Raw genomic sequence first — 12,951 nt, forward strand, 5'->3', positions numbered from 1 at the left:
GCCAATTGCTTGGATTAGAAGGTTCTTGTCCCTGAATCAGGCTTCAGAAGAATTATATAGGGACCCCCAGGGTGTACAACAGGAAGATTCTTAATGATAACCAAATTTGTATAATTTTATAAGTTTTATTAAGATAACATAAAATGATAGACAAATAATTGATATAGAGAAAATGAACAATCAAATGGATAATGGATAATACAATCTTAATTTTAGAGACTCGTATGGTATATATATTTCTACAATATACTTTGAATTAATATACTCATGCCCTGGCTGAGAAAAATGTTTGGTTCCTCAACTTTTGAGTAGAGGGGTGGAGTAAGCACGGCTAGAGAGCTAACTATAAACTAAGACTACAAATAAGACTATAAAATGAAGAAGGAAAATCTTAACACAAACTAAAGAAACTTCAAGCAAGAGTAGATGACGATTGCCCCAAATACCATGATCTTTCCCTTCTTATACCCCAAGAATATGAGTCCTCCTAAGTCCATACTCGGATTTTTCCCCTCCAAACTATTGGGGTGCACATATTCTATAGGCTGGCAGGTTCATGTGTATTATTGACGTATCCACATCCTTTCCAGGTGGTCTTTTTATCTCACCTTTATTATTTCTGGCCCTTTGTGGGTTCTGTGGTGTACTTGTAAAGTTTCTTGGGGCATAACCTGTGACATCCCCCTCCCCTGTTTAATGTCTCCTGACTTATCTAGGGTAAAGATTCTAAATATATGTATGCTAGCTGTGTTTCATACAGGATGTGACCTGTAAGATGTCTTGCATTACAGCAAAATATATAGATTTATAACTATTAATTAAACAATCATACTTAAGTCTAGAAGAAAAGATATATATCTATGATACAAGCAAGCAGGCTAGTCCTATGGGCTACACCAGTGCAATGTGGGATTTCATTTAAGAACGCTAATGCACTGGGTCTATTTTCTGTTGGATGACTTACCACAACTGCTGTGTTGCTCATGAATACCAGGAACTGAGTGTGTTTGTTACTCTGAAACTCTAAGCAGCTGACCTGTGCCTTTTGGCTCTCAAACACAAAAAAATGTGCTTCAGTCCTGAATCAGAAAGCAAGTGATCAGCTCTTTACTTCTTCAAGTAGGATCCCCATGGGTGCTCCACTGTAGGTGTGTTTGTACTGCCTGTGCCTTTGATTGGAGATTTCTCTTAGCAGTGTCTATTCAGCCTGTGCATGCATGTTACTCAGTCTCATGCCCCTTGCTATTGTTACATAGCATTGCACAGGTGAACTGCCCTCAGTTTCTTCTCAGCTGCCTCAGCCAGAGGTGAACCTCTGGCAATTGTCCACGCTGAGTTTTACCTCAGTTGTGTCCTAGTCTTTATTCTAGTAGTTAGAGTAGTTCTTGTTATTAGTCAGTAAGTAGTAAGTCTTTAGCTTCCTAATTTAAAAAAAAAAAAAATTTGTGTTTATAGATATACGGACAGATAAGATAGTTCTAGTTCACTGGGAGGTTATGCCTGTTTCTCCCAGTTTCAAATGTTGGTTGAGCCAGGAGGCAATTCTGGTGAGCAATGGATACTCCTGGTGCATCCGTTGCTTCAGGGAGTCTCACATTGCCCAGAGGTATAACTTCTGTCTGGTGTTGAAATCTAGAGCCAGAAAAACAAGGAGATCAAACTTTGTCTCCTCATGATCGACAGCTCTCTGCACCCTGCTTCTAACCCAGGCCAGGGGACCCACCCCCGTACACCGGTATCTGCTGCCTCCACTGTCTCCAAGACACACTACTCGAGGGCATCTAAGAGGAAGACCCAAGATTCCTCTTATAAGACTTCCAAAGATGGCCCCACGAGCTCTCTAGGTAAAAACTCTACCTAAAAAGAAAATTGAGGTCTCAGCACCATCTGCACCATCTGCTTTCCAATCCAGTACCCACTAGGCTTCTGGTTCCTGAGTTACCGAGGGCACCACTAAAGTGAAATACTGCAAATTCTCGGTCCTGGAGGATCATTGGTACCATCAGTAGACCAAGGCAGCAAGAAGAGCTCTTCCTCTGTTCAGTTGGTACAAAAGTCAGCTCAGGCTCTGACCACACTTCTCTTGAAGTGGCAGAAACTCATAGTATCATCAGGTCCCTCAACCACTATTACTTTGGTGCAGGGCATGGACTTGGTACCAACAGCACACTCGTTACTGCAAGACTTATCTCGGGATGAAGCAGTTATGCTACTGTGATGCTGGCTGGATTAGGGGAACCATTTATGATATTATTTAACATCAATTTGTCAAAAGCATAATAATTCATATGAGATATGCCATCTCAGGTACCATTAGAAAGGCTATAATTTGCTAAGTAAGATAATAGTGTTTATGTTCATGTGTTATATGAGTATTGGAAGTTACGGATAGGTTTGATATATCCGTATTTCAACTTGTGCTGTGTTTCTGGGCGACACCCCAGACAGGATGACTGCAGCACTAGCCTGCTTAATAGCCCATTGGAAACTCACAGGTACAATGGGCCCAGGAGGAGAAGCCGGGGATATACCTGATGAGTCACCAGGACTTACTCATGTGACCCTGGACTCCATCTTATTCCTGTAAATTTCCACAAGCAGCATGGCAAAGGCCAAGGGACATAAAAGGCAGCTGCACCACATCCATTTTATTTTCAGTCTTCAGCTACTTCTGGATTAACTCATCTACAATTGAAGCTGTGAAACAAAGGACTAAGACCCATCCAGGTACTCGATGTACACCATAGGGACTATACAAGCCTGCAAACTCCACAATTCTACTAGGACCCTAATATATATGGACTTTCAAATCATTTGTATATATCTGATTGCTTCAATCATTTAACATTTCTCTTACAGTTTATTTCTTTCCTTTTATAATAAACCATTGCTGCAAAACTCCCTCGATGCGGCTGATAATGCCACACATTCAATCTCTTCAGTGGTAGTTATGAGAAGGGCTTCCTGGCTTTTCTAAGGAGGTACAAAATACAGTCTAGGACCTCCCCTTTTATGGTTCTAAAGTGTTTGCTGATAGTAAAGATGAATCTTTGCACATGTTAAAGAACTCCAGGGCTACTTCGTGCTCTGTTGGGATTTATACAAAAGTGATGTCATGGTAGGTGTCTCCTATAGACCACCTGAAGAGGAAGATAAGGTTTTTTTAAACAACTAACAAAATCATCAAAAGCACAAGACTTGGTGGTGATGGGGGACTTAAACTACCTAGACATCTGTTGGGAATATAACATAGCAGGTCACAAATTACCCAAGTTCTTGGAATACATTGGAGACAACCTCCAAGGTTTTTCACCCAAACTGCTTCCACTTTCAAATTCCCGAACAGTTCCTCCCTCTTTGTCAAAATTAAATCTAGAACAGCCTCTCCCATAGTTGCTTTCTCTACATTCTGAAATAAATCACTATTTCGTTTTAGTTTTCATTAAAAAGGTTATAAGCAATTGGATGTCTAATATAGCAAACATTATTGAAAATGATGTAGGATCTAAGACTAAAATAGGGAAAGAACAAGTTAAAAGTCACTTAGACAAGTTAGATCCTGGAATAGGATGTATTTTTGAAGGTGCAGCTTGACAAAGCCCTGGCTGGGATGATTTAGTTGGGGTTGGTCCTGCTTTGAGCAGGGGATTGGACTAGATGACCTCCTGAGGTCCCTTCCAAACCTATTGTCACGCTGGCTGGATTGGGAGGGGAGGGAGGCATTTATTATGTTGCTTAACATCAATACATCAGAATCATAATAATTTATGAGAGATATGCCGTGTCAGGTACTGTTAGAAAGGCTATAATGTGCTAAGTAAGATGATAATGTTTATGCTCATGTGTTATATGTGTAATGGAAGTTATGGATATGGTCGATGTATCTGTATTTCAAATTGTGCTGTATCTGAGCGACACCCCAGACAGGATGGCTGCAGCACTAGCCTGCTTAATGGCCAATTAAAGAAATTCACAGGTACAATGGGCCCAGGGTAGAAGCCAGGGATATACCTGATGAGTCAGCAGGACTTACTCATGTGACTCTGGACTCCATCTTATTCCTGTAAATTTCCACAAGCAGCATAGCAAAGGCCAACGGACATAAAAGGCAGCTGCGCCACATCCATTTTGTCTTCAGCCTACCTCTGGATCAAATCACCTACAACTGAACTGAACTTAAGCTGTGAAACACAGGACTGAGACCCATCCAGGTACTGGATGTACACCAGAGGAACTATATAAACCTACAAACTCCACAATTCTTCTAGGAACTTGATACATATGGACTTTCAAATCAATTGTATTTGTCTGGTTGCTTTAATCCTTTAACACTTCTCTTCTAGTTTGTATCTTTCTTTTTATAATAAACCTTTAGTTTTAGTTACTAAAGGACTGGCTGGCAACATGGTATTTTGGGTAAGATCCAAACTTATATTGATCTGATACAGTGGCTGACCCTTTGGGGTCAGGAAAAACCTTTTTGGTAAAGAGCATAGAGTTTTAAATAACTGGTCTCTTTACTGGACCTAGTGGCTGATTGGGAGCCAGAGACTGAAATGCAGTAAAGGGGGCTGTGTATATTTTTATTTTGGCTTCTTGATAACCAGTTTGGGGAATCAGAAGCACTGTTTGTGGCTGGTTGGGAAGTCTGACTTCAGTGTCACCCACCAGTGTTGGGAGACTCTGCTCTCTTTTTGCAGCCTGCCTTGCCCTTGGCATTTTCAGGCGGCTACTCTAGGCATGGACGGGTCACACCTATCTTCTATGATTCTATGAATACTCAAGAAAACGACTGAGGACATATCTGAGCCATTAGCAATTATCTTTGAAAACTTATGGAAGATAGGAGAGATTCCAGAGGACTGGAAGAGGGCAAATATAGTGTCAATCTATAAAAAAGGAAATAAGGACAACGCGGGGAATTACAGACCAGTCAGATTGACATCACTACCCAGGAAAAAAAAATGAGCTGATAATCAAGTAATCAATATTCAAACACCTAGAGGATAATAAGGTGATAAGGAACTGTCAGCATGGATTTGTCAAGAACAAATCATGTCAAACCAATCTAATAGCTTTCTTTGGCATGGTAACAAGTCTTATGGATGGGGGGAAATGGTAGATGTGGTGTATCTTGACTTTAATAAGGCTTTTGATACTGTCTCACATGACCTCATAAACAAACTAGGGAAATGTAATGTAGATGGAACTATCATAAGGTGGGTGCATACCTGGTTACTGCACAGGACGAGTAACCGCTTCTGTGCTTTTTTCTCTCAGCTTCCTTGGTGACACAGCCATGGCAAGGAGTTTTGTAATCTTGACAACTGTTGGGTGGAAATTGGGCTAAGACAATTAAAGTTTTTCATAGAAACAAGCCAGCAACCTAGAGCTGGTTTTCCTGCTTTCTGCCTATCAGTAGTTCCCTAGCTTAAATGCATATTATGATGGTTTGGGAAATTTGTACAACTGATTAATTCTGATTAATTTTATTAACTTTATGTATAACTGTAATCCTCAGTGTATTGAATCAGACACTTGCTAGTAAAGACTGGTCACAGAACAATTAAAAAAGTAGTTAACATTGAATGACTCTGCCATGGCAGAACAATGTATATGCTAAAGAGATTGGCCAAGCAAATGGAAGCTGGTTCTGCCCAGTTTGCCTGCAGGGAGTGAGGGTTGGAGCATGGGAAATTCTCCAGCAAAAAAGGAGAACAAAGATAAGTACTAGAAGCTGCTATTGAAAAAGGGCCTTGCTCCCTGAATTAGGGTGAGCCTGTTGAGTGCTGGATCTGAGCAAACCAAGGAGAGAACAGCATGGATTAAACAGCTGAGGAATCAATGTAGATCAGTGTTCATTTCAGTTTCAGGGCATGGTTGCAAGATAAGAGGAGGAGGAGGAAGAAGAAGAGTGGGAGTCTGTGTGTGTGGCTGGCAAAAGGATGGCTTTGACCTGAGGGGAAACTGACTGGTTAGCCAGTCCTTCTGGAAAGAAAAGAACAATGTGGTGTTTTTCTAATTACACCCTGCAAAGGTAAGAGGGGGCATTGTGTCTTGTGCCTATTTTAAAAAAAACCTGGCAAGAGAAACTGTTTTGTTTGTTCAATGAGCAGCTCTTACTCACAGTTGCCCTGTGAATATGAATATGCTCTGAGCTCCTCTTGGGTTCCAGGTGCCAGATTCATTTGGGAGTGCATTATTTGTAATTGCTACAACTCCGAGGTATGCGTGTTATATAGGGAACCAATGTAACGTAACCAAGGTTGCTGATCGCTCTCACCTTCTCCACAATAGCAGGTGAAGCTGTTCATGACCTCACTCCTGTCCCTCATCCTGTCAAAGGGTACCTCAGGAGGAAACGACGTCTACCCTAATCTTGCCTACCTACCTTTTGCTATTTGCAAATAAGATTGCTCATAGTCTTCCCTGCCTCCTGACACCTTCCCTGCCCCCTGCAACACAATAAAGAGACACTTTCCCTGAGCCTCCCAGGGATCTTCAGAAGAAGGGTATTTCATAGTGTAGCCCTCTTCCTCCCCCCACCCCACCCCTTTTAAACTGTAAGATCTTCAGGGAAGGGCACTAGATCAATTCCCCAGTTTTAAACTGCAGGACTGTTGAAGAGCTCAGATACTATGGTAATAGGGGCCGTGTAAGTATTTAGCTATTCTATGGATGGATGGCATCTCTTCCCATACAGTGAGTGCACTGCTGCCACAGAGGTGATAGCCAGGGCGCTCATGCTGCAGCTCCTAGATTTTGAAAGAGAGGCGACCATTGGCACAGCATTATCTACATGAGCCCTTCTGCTTTGAAATTCACTCCCCCACTTGGTCCAAAATAGCTAAAATTTGTAGCCAGCTCAGGTAAACTGCCTGCAAAGCCCAGTTCTGCTGTGTGAATGGGGCTTTCTTTCCTTTTCTGGATTGTGTTTTATCATTTGGCACAATAGGTTACAACAGGCACTTTTTCTTTTAAAAATACATTTGAAATAAACAGACGTCCTGGTGTTCTGTTCAGCTGACAAGAGCCTCTGCGATGTGGTAGAAACCAGCCAACAGGTGGCGCAGGGGTTGAAAGCGAAACTGAACTGAAAGAGAAAGAAAAACGGGCCGGGGCAGGGGGGTGCGAACACGGGTGAAAACCCTTCCCGATCTGGACAGACTGATGGGGGAATGTTTGTTTGTTTGTGCACGGTGAGGATTTCATACACATGCTGCACCAAGCCAAAGGAAGTTCTAAAGGTAAGTTTGTACCTCTTCTGTCTGGCTTGTGCAGAACTGAGATTATAGCCAAGCGAAGCAGGGGATCTGAGATCTCATCTTTTTCTTAAAATGCTCCTAATAGTCTTAAGACCCTTTAGAGAAGCAGAGTTTGATCATTTCCTGTTCTTGTTAGAATCCATCTGGAATGTAAAGTAGAGGGAATGCAGAATCAGAACGAAGTTTCTGGCTCTGGTGCATTTCAGTGAATATGAGGTTTTCCCAAGCTGTGGTGCATTTGTGCTTCAAAATGTTCTGTGCTTTCTGTGTTTAACAGCACCAGTAACTTATGTAACAAAAGGTAAAAATTAGAGATGGATTTGAGCTACAAAGTTCAGCTGCAGAACCAAACTTTCTCAGAGTATGGATATGTTCAGATCCGGGGTTTTGATTCAGTCCAGGATAGAGGCAAGAGGCCTATCATGACATTCAGACAGGCCTCTGAACCTCCCAGTCCCAAGAAACTTGTTTTGGTGTTTGGATCTGGGGTTTTGCTTTGAGGCCTCTCTGGCATCTGCATTGAAGACAAAAGGCAGGAGACAAAAGCCTCTAGGTAAGTAAAAAAATAAATAAATAAATAAAAATGGAGATCTGGGAGAAGGGTTGGAATCTGGGGGGAGCATGGGGTTTTATAGCAGGGTTAAGGGGGAGACATGAGAGAACAGAGGGGAAATCCCACATTAGTATAGACATTAAGATACTGATTTGAAGTATAGAGAATAAGCAGGAAGAGCTATGCATGCTAGTTAATAAACACAGCTTGCTTAGGCAGGACGGGCAGGGGGAAAAATGGAAGTGTTGCCTTATGTAAAAATTTTATACACAAACTGAGACTGAGATGGAAATAGGAGTCAGACTTGTTGAAAGTCTCTGGGTAAGGATAAAAGGGGTAAAAATCAATGGTGATGTCATGGTAGGGGTCTACTACAGACCACCTAACCAGGAAGAAGAGTGGATAAGGCTTTTTATAAACAACTGACAACATCATCTAAAGTACATGACTTGTTACTCAATGAGGAGGGAAAAACAATAACAGAAAATGTGGAAATAGAAGAAATGCTAAATGACTTTTGTTTCAGTTTTCATCAAAAAGGTTAATAGTGATAGGACATCTAACTTAATGAATGCCAGTGAAAACGAGGTAGGATCAGAGGCTAAAATAGGGAAAGAACAAATTAAAAATTACTTACTTCAAGTCACCAGGGCCTGCTGAAATAGCTCCTCAGTCAGCTCCTTAAGTATTCTAGGATGTATCTGAGCCATTAAAGTGATTATCTTTGAAAAGGCATGGAAGACGGGAGAAATTCCCGGGGACTGGAAAGGGGGAAATATCGTGCTCATCTATAAAAAGGGAAATCAGGACAACCTGGGGAATTACAAACTTGTCACTTTAACTTCAGTATCCAGAAAGATAATGGAGCAAATAATTAAACAAGCAATTTTCAAACACCTAGAAGATAATAAGGTGATAAGTAACGTCAGCATGGATTTGTGAAGAACAAATCACTGTCATACCAACCTAATAGCTTTCTTTGACAGGGCAACAAGCCTTGTGAAGGGGGGGAAGTAGTAGATGTGGTCTGTCTGGACTTTAGTAAGGCTTTTGATGCTGTCTCACTTGATCCTTTCATAAACAAAATAGGGAAATACAACCTAGATGGAGCAACTATAAGGTGGGTGCATAACTGGTTGTAAAACAGTTTCCAGAGAGTAATCATCAGTGGTTCACAATCAAGCTGGAAGGAAATATCGATTGGGTCCTGCAGGGATCAGTTCTGGGTCCAGTTGTGTTCAATCTCTTCATCAATGATTTAGATAATAGCACTGAGATTGCACTTATAAAGTTTGTGGACGATACCAAGCTGGGAGAGGTTGCCAGTGCTTTGGAGGATAGGATTAAAATTCAAAATGATCTGAACAAACTGGAGAAATGGTTGGAAGTAAATAGGCTAAAATTCAGTAAGGACAAATGAAGAGTACTCCACTAGGAAGGAACAATCATTTACACACGTACAAAATGGGAAATGACTGCCTAGGAAGGAGTACTGTGGAAAGGGATCTGGGGATCCTGGTGGATCACAGGTTAAATATGAGTCAACAGTGTCACTGTTGCAAAAAAAGCAAACATCATTCTGGGATGTATTAGGAGGAGTGTTGTAAGCAAGACACAGGAAGTAATTCTTTTGCTCTACTCCACGCTGATCAGTCCTCAACTAAAGTATTGTGTCCAGTTCTGGGTGTCACATTTCAGGAAAGATGTGGACAAATTGGAGAAAGTCCAGAGAAGAGCAACAAAAATGATTAAAGATCTAGAAAACATGACCTGTGAGGGGATAGAAAAAAATTGGGTTTGTTTAGTCTGGAGAAGAGAAGACTAAGGGGAACATAACAGTTTTCAAGTACTTAAATGGTTTTTACAAGGAGGAGGGAGACAAATTGTTCTCGATAACCTCTGAAGATAGGCCAAGAGGAAATGGGCTTAAATTTCAGCAAGGGCGGTTTAGCTGGACATTAGGAAAAACTTCCTAACTGTTGGAGTAATTAAGCACTGAAATAAATTGTCTAGGGAGGTTGTGGAATCTCCATTATTGGAGATTTTTAAGGGCAGGCTGGACAGAGATCTGTCAGGGATGGTCTAGTTAATGCTTGGTCCTACCTTGAGTGCAGTGGACTAGACTAGAAGACCTCTCAACATGCCTTCCAATCCTATGATTCTGTGAATAATATAAATGTTTTTACGTCTCTAAATGCAGTAAGTCTATTCAGTTTCTAGGCTTGCACTAAACAGACTGGTTGTCACAATTCTGGTCTCATGACAAATATTGCAGCAGGCATGTAAAACAGAAAAGGGCTGTTCCTTTCCTATTCAGAGAACATACAGCGGAACAGCAAAACACTAATCTATCCTGATGATAGTGACTATAGCAATTATGCTGAAAATTGCTTGGGTACGACCTATTCTAATTCTTTAAAGAGTCTGAAGATTGTATTCCAAACAGAATCTTAGGGTTACCCCAGATGGAGAATGCAGAGGGAAGTCGGAAAAGAAGATTTTTTTTTCATGGCCTTATCTTGGTCCATGTGCACAGCCCAAACAAATGGGACTATGCAGGGGAACTATGCAGGGTGATGAGGGTAACCAAAATCACTTCCAACCCAGAGGCAGGGCTGGAGGGTGCCATAGTGTCCTCAGCCTGCTACGCTGCCCCTACGTGCGTTTTTGGCCAGTATATCCTTCTCCACCTCATATCCCTCCCCTCAGGCCTGCTTTGGAGGCCTATGCGTAGCTGTGCCTTAGTGCAATTGTCCTGCAAAGACCCTCCACACCTTTGGAAGAACTGTGCTGTTTTGGCCAAATCAGCACAGCCACCTTTCTATTTCCTGTTAAATTTGCTCCTCAGAAATGATTAGGAAATGCACAAAACTTAAAATAATACCTTTCAGCACCCTTTGGATGAGACCTATCCAGCAAAGCTGTGACTGCATGGCCCTATGGTGCCCATCATGTGTACAGAGTGACCACTAAAGTCACCACTAGAGTGATGGTCCTGATATTATCGGGACCGCTCCAGTATTAGGGGCTTTGTCTTATGTATGCAACTATACCCTCCCCCACATTCCCCTCCAAAAAAATGTCCGATTTTTCACACTTGCTATTAGGCCTCCCTAGTTGTGGTCAATGTGTTTCCTACAGATTAGCACCAACTCATCCAAGTGGCCTGCTGCCAGGCTGTATCCTGTATTTGAATACATTGGACGGAACTGCTGAAGTCAGTGCAGGGAGACGATGGCTGAATCATTTTATGGCAGAGTGTAATAACATGAGCACATTTGGACTTTTTATTCCTCCGTAGAGATGGCAAATGGCACATACCTGGCACTAATGTGACCCCCCCCCCGGCCAATTTTCAATCCCCTACACCAAAGTCTGAAGGCTCTAGAGCATTTGATCAATACACTTGGAAGAATTTTTTTAAAGGGTGCCAACCAATGTATTTTCCCCTAATCTCAGTCTTGGAAATGCCAAACCATGTTTACCTGAAACTTTTTAAAAAAGAACCCAGCCTGAGGCAGACACCCAGTATGGGAAATTTCTGCCCAAAGTGTTAAAGTTTGGCAAAGTTATAAGCAACTGAAAACAAGGTCTTATAGTGGAAGATGTTGGCCAACCTTAATTCTAGGCATTGCTCCCTGGACTGCTTATATTGCATATGCTGCATAATTTTCTAGAATATGAGTACAAAGATAGAGCTTGGCCGCTGAAAGACACATCGGAGGGGATGGATGGAAAACAAAGTGATTTCTTTAACATTTTTGCCTTTTCATTTACTCTGTATTAAGATCCCCTTTCCGTATAAACAAATATAATTATTTTTACTGTTACCTGCTTTAATTCTGATAATCATATGAAATCTAGCAAAGAGTCATATTTACCCATCTTTTAACATCTCTATAAAATTAAGGATTTATTGTTTTTCCTTGGAAATATGATAGTTAGCTGACTTTTGCCCTTTCCCAGCACTGAGCCAGCTGCCAGGGAGTTAGTGTCTGAAAGAGTCTGGACCTGACTCTTCTCTCTCTCCCCCACTGATTTTACACTAATGTAACCCACTGACTTCAGTGGAATTATTCCTGATTACCAGCAGCATGAGAGGAGAATGTGTCTTCAGCTTTGTTATTTTGAGCAAATAAAACTCTTCGGTTGCTGAACTGACATTTCATTTTCATTTGGAGTTCTTTCCAGTGTTGAGACCATGCATCTCATGACATGTACAGTAAGTGGCTGTTTCTTGGATGCACCCATTAGTTTTCTCCCATGAGTTGTGTGTAAATCTCTCAGTATTATCTCAGCTGTAATTTTTCCCTTCCAGCTCCAATCAGATTTTTAAAGGAGTGACCAAGGCTCCCCATAAGAATTCAGCACAACCTCTTTTATTTCTTATAGAAACAGGACAAAATCAGAATCTGATCTGAGGCCACTGGACAAGTGGGTCAGATAAAATAAACCCTGAATCCAAAGCCTCATAATTTATTTTTTGAGTGTTCAACTCATAGTGAAACAAGGCTTCTCTGCCCGCTCTGATCATAAAGTCATAGAAATGTAGGGCTGGAAGGGACATCAAGAAGCCCTCAAGTCAGCCCCCTGTATTGAGGCAGGACCAAGTAAACTTGGACCACCCCTAACAGCTGTCTGTCCAACCTGTTCTTAAAAACCTCCAAGGAAGGGGATCTCACAAACTCCCGTGGAGTCATATTCCAGGGCTTAACTATCCTTTTACTTAGAAAGCTTTTCCTAATAGGTGACCTAAAACTCCCTTGCTGCAGATTCAGCCCATTACTTTTTTCTTATTTTCAGTGGACATGGAGAACAACTGATCACCATCCTCTTTATAACAGCCCTTAACATATCTTGCCATGTATCTGATTTGATCAGTGTAAAGGATTATACCAAGTAATCATAGTTCTCCCTACTTTGCTTTGTGTGCCTTGTGCAGTCAGGTGCTGCTGATTCTACTGTACTGTAATAATACTTATACACAGAGCTTTTCAACCCAAGATGTCAAAGCACTTTACAAAGGTAGGTAAGGATTATTGTCTGCATTTTTCAGATGGAGGGATAGAGAGGTTAGCTGACTTGCTGGTGCAGCAGTTTTTGGAACTTTTTTTTGTGTAGATGTATCCTATA

General features: G+C 41.5%; 1 protein-coding gene across 2 annotated transcripts in view; it reads left to right on the forward strand.

Moving 5' to 3' along the window:
* The first annotated feature begins 5,938 nt into the window (after positions 1 to 5,938).
* LOC137164486 (NACHT, LRR and PYD domains-containing protein 3-like) overlaps positions 5,939 to 12,951 on the forward strand; it is a 28,570-nt gene continuing 21,557 nt past the window's right edge. The window contains exon 1 of one of the 2 annotated variants that reach the window (XM_067565385.1): positions 5,939 to 6,037. The gene's annotated coding sequence lies outside the window, so the exon portion shown is untranslated. Of the gene's footprint in view, positions 6,038 to 7,123; positions 7,248 to 12,951 lie in introns of those variants that run through there. The other variant, XM_067565384.1, reaches the window with a different exon arrangement.

This window comes from Emydura macquarii, unplaced genomic scaffold, assembly GCF_026122565.2.
Source record: "Emydura macquarii macquarii isolate MOO-44397 ecotype Brisbane River unplaced genomic scaffold, CSIRO-AGI_Emac_v2 contig_2676, whole genome shotgun sequence".
Classification (NCBI taxonomy): Eukaryota; Metazoa; Chordata; order Testudines; family Chelidae; genus Emydura; species Emydura macquarii.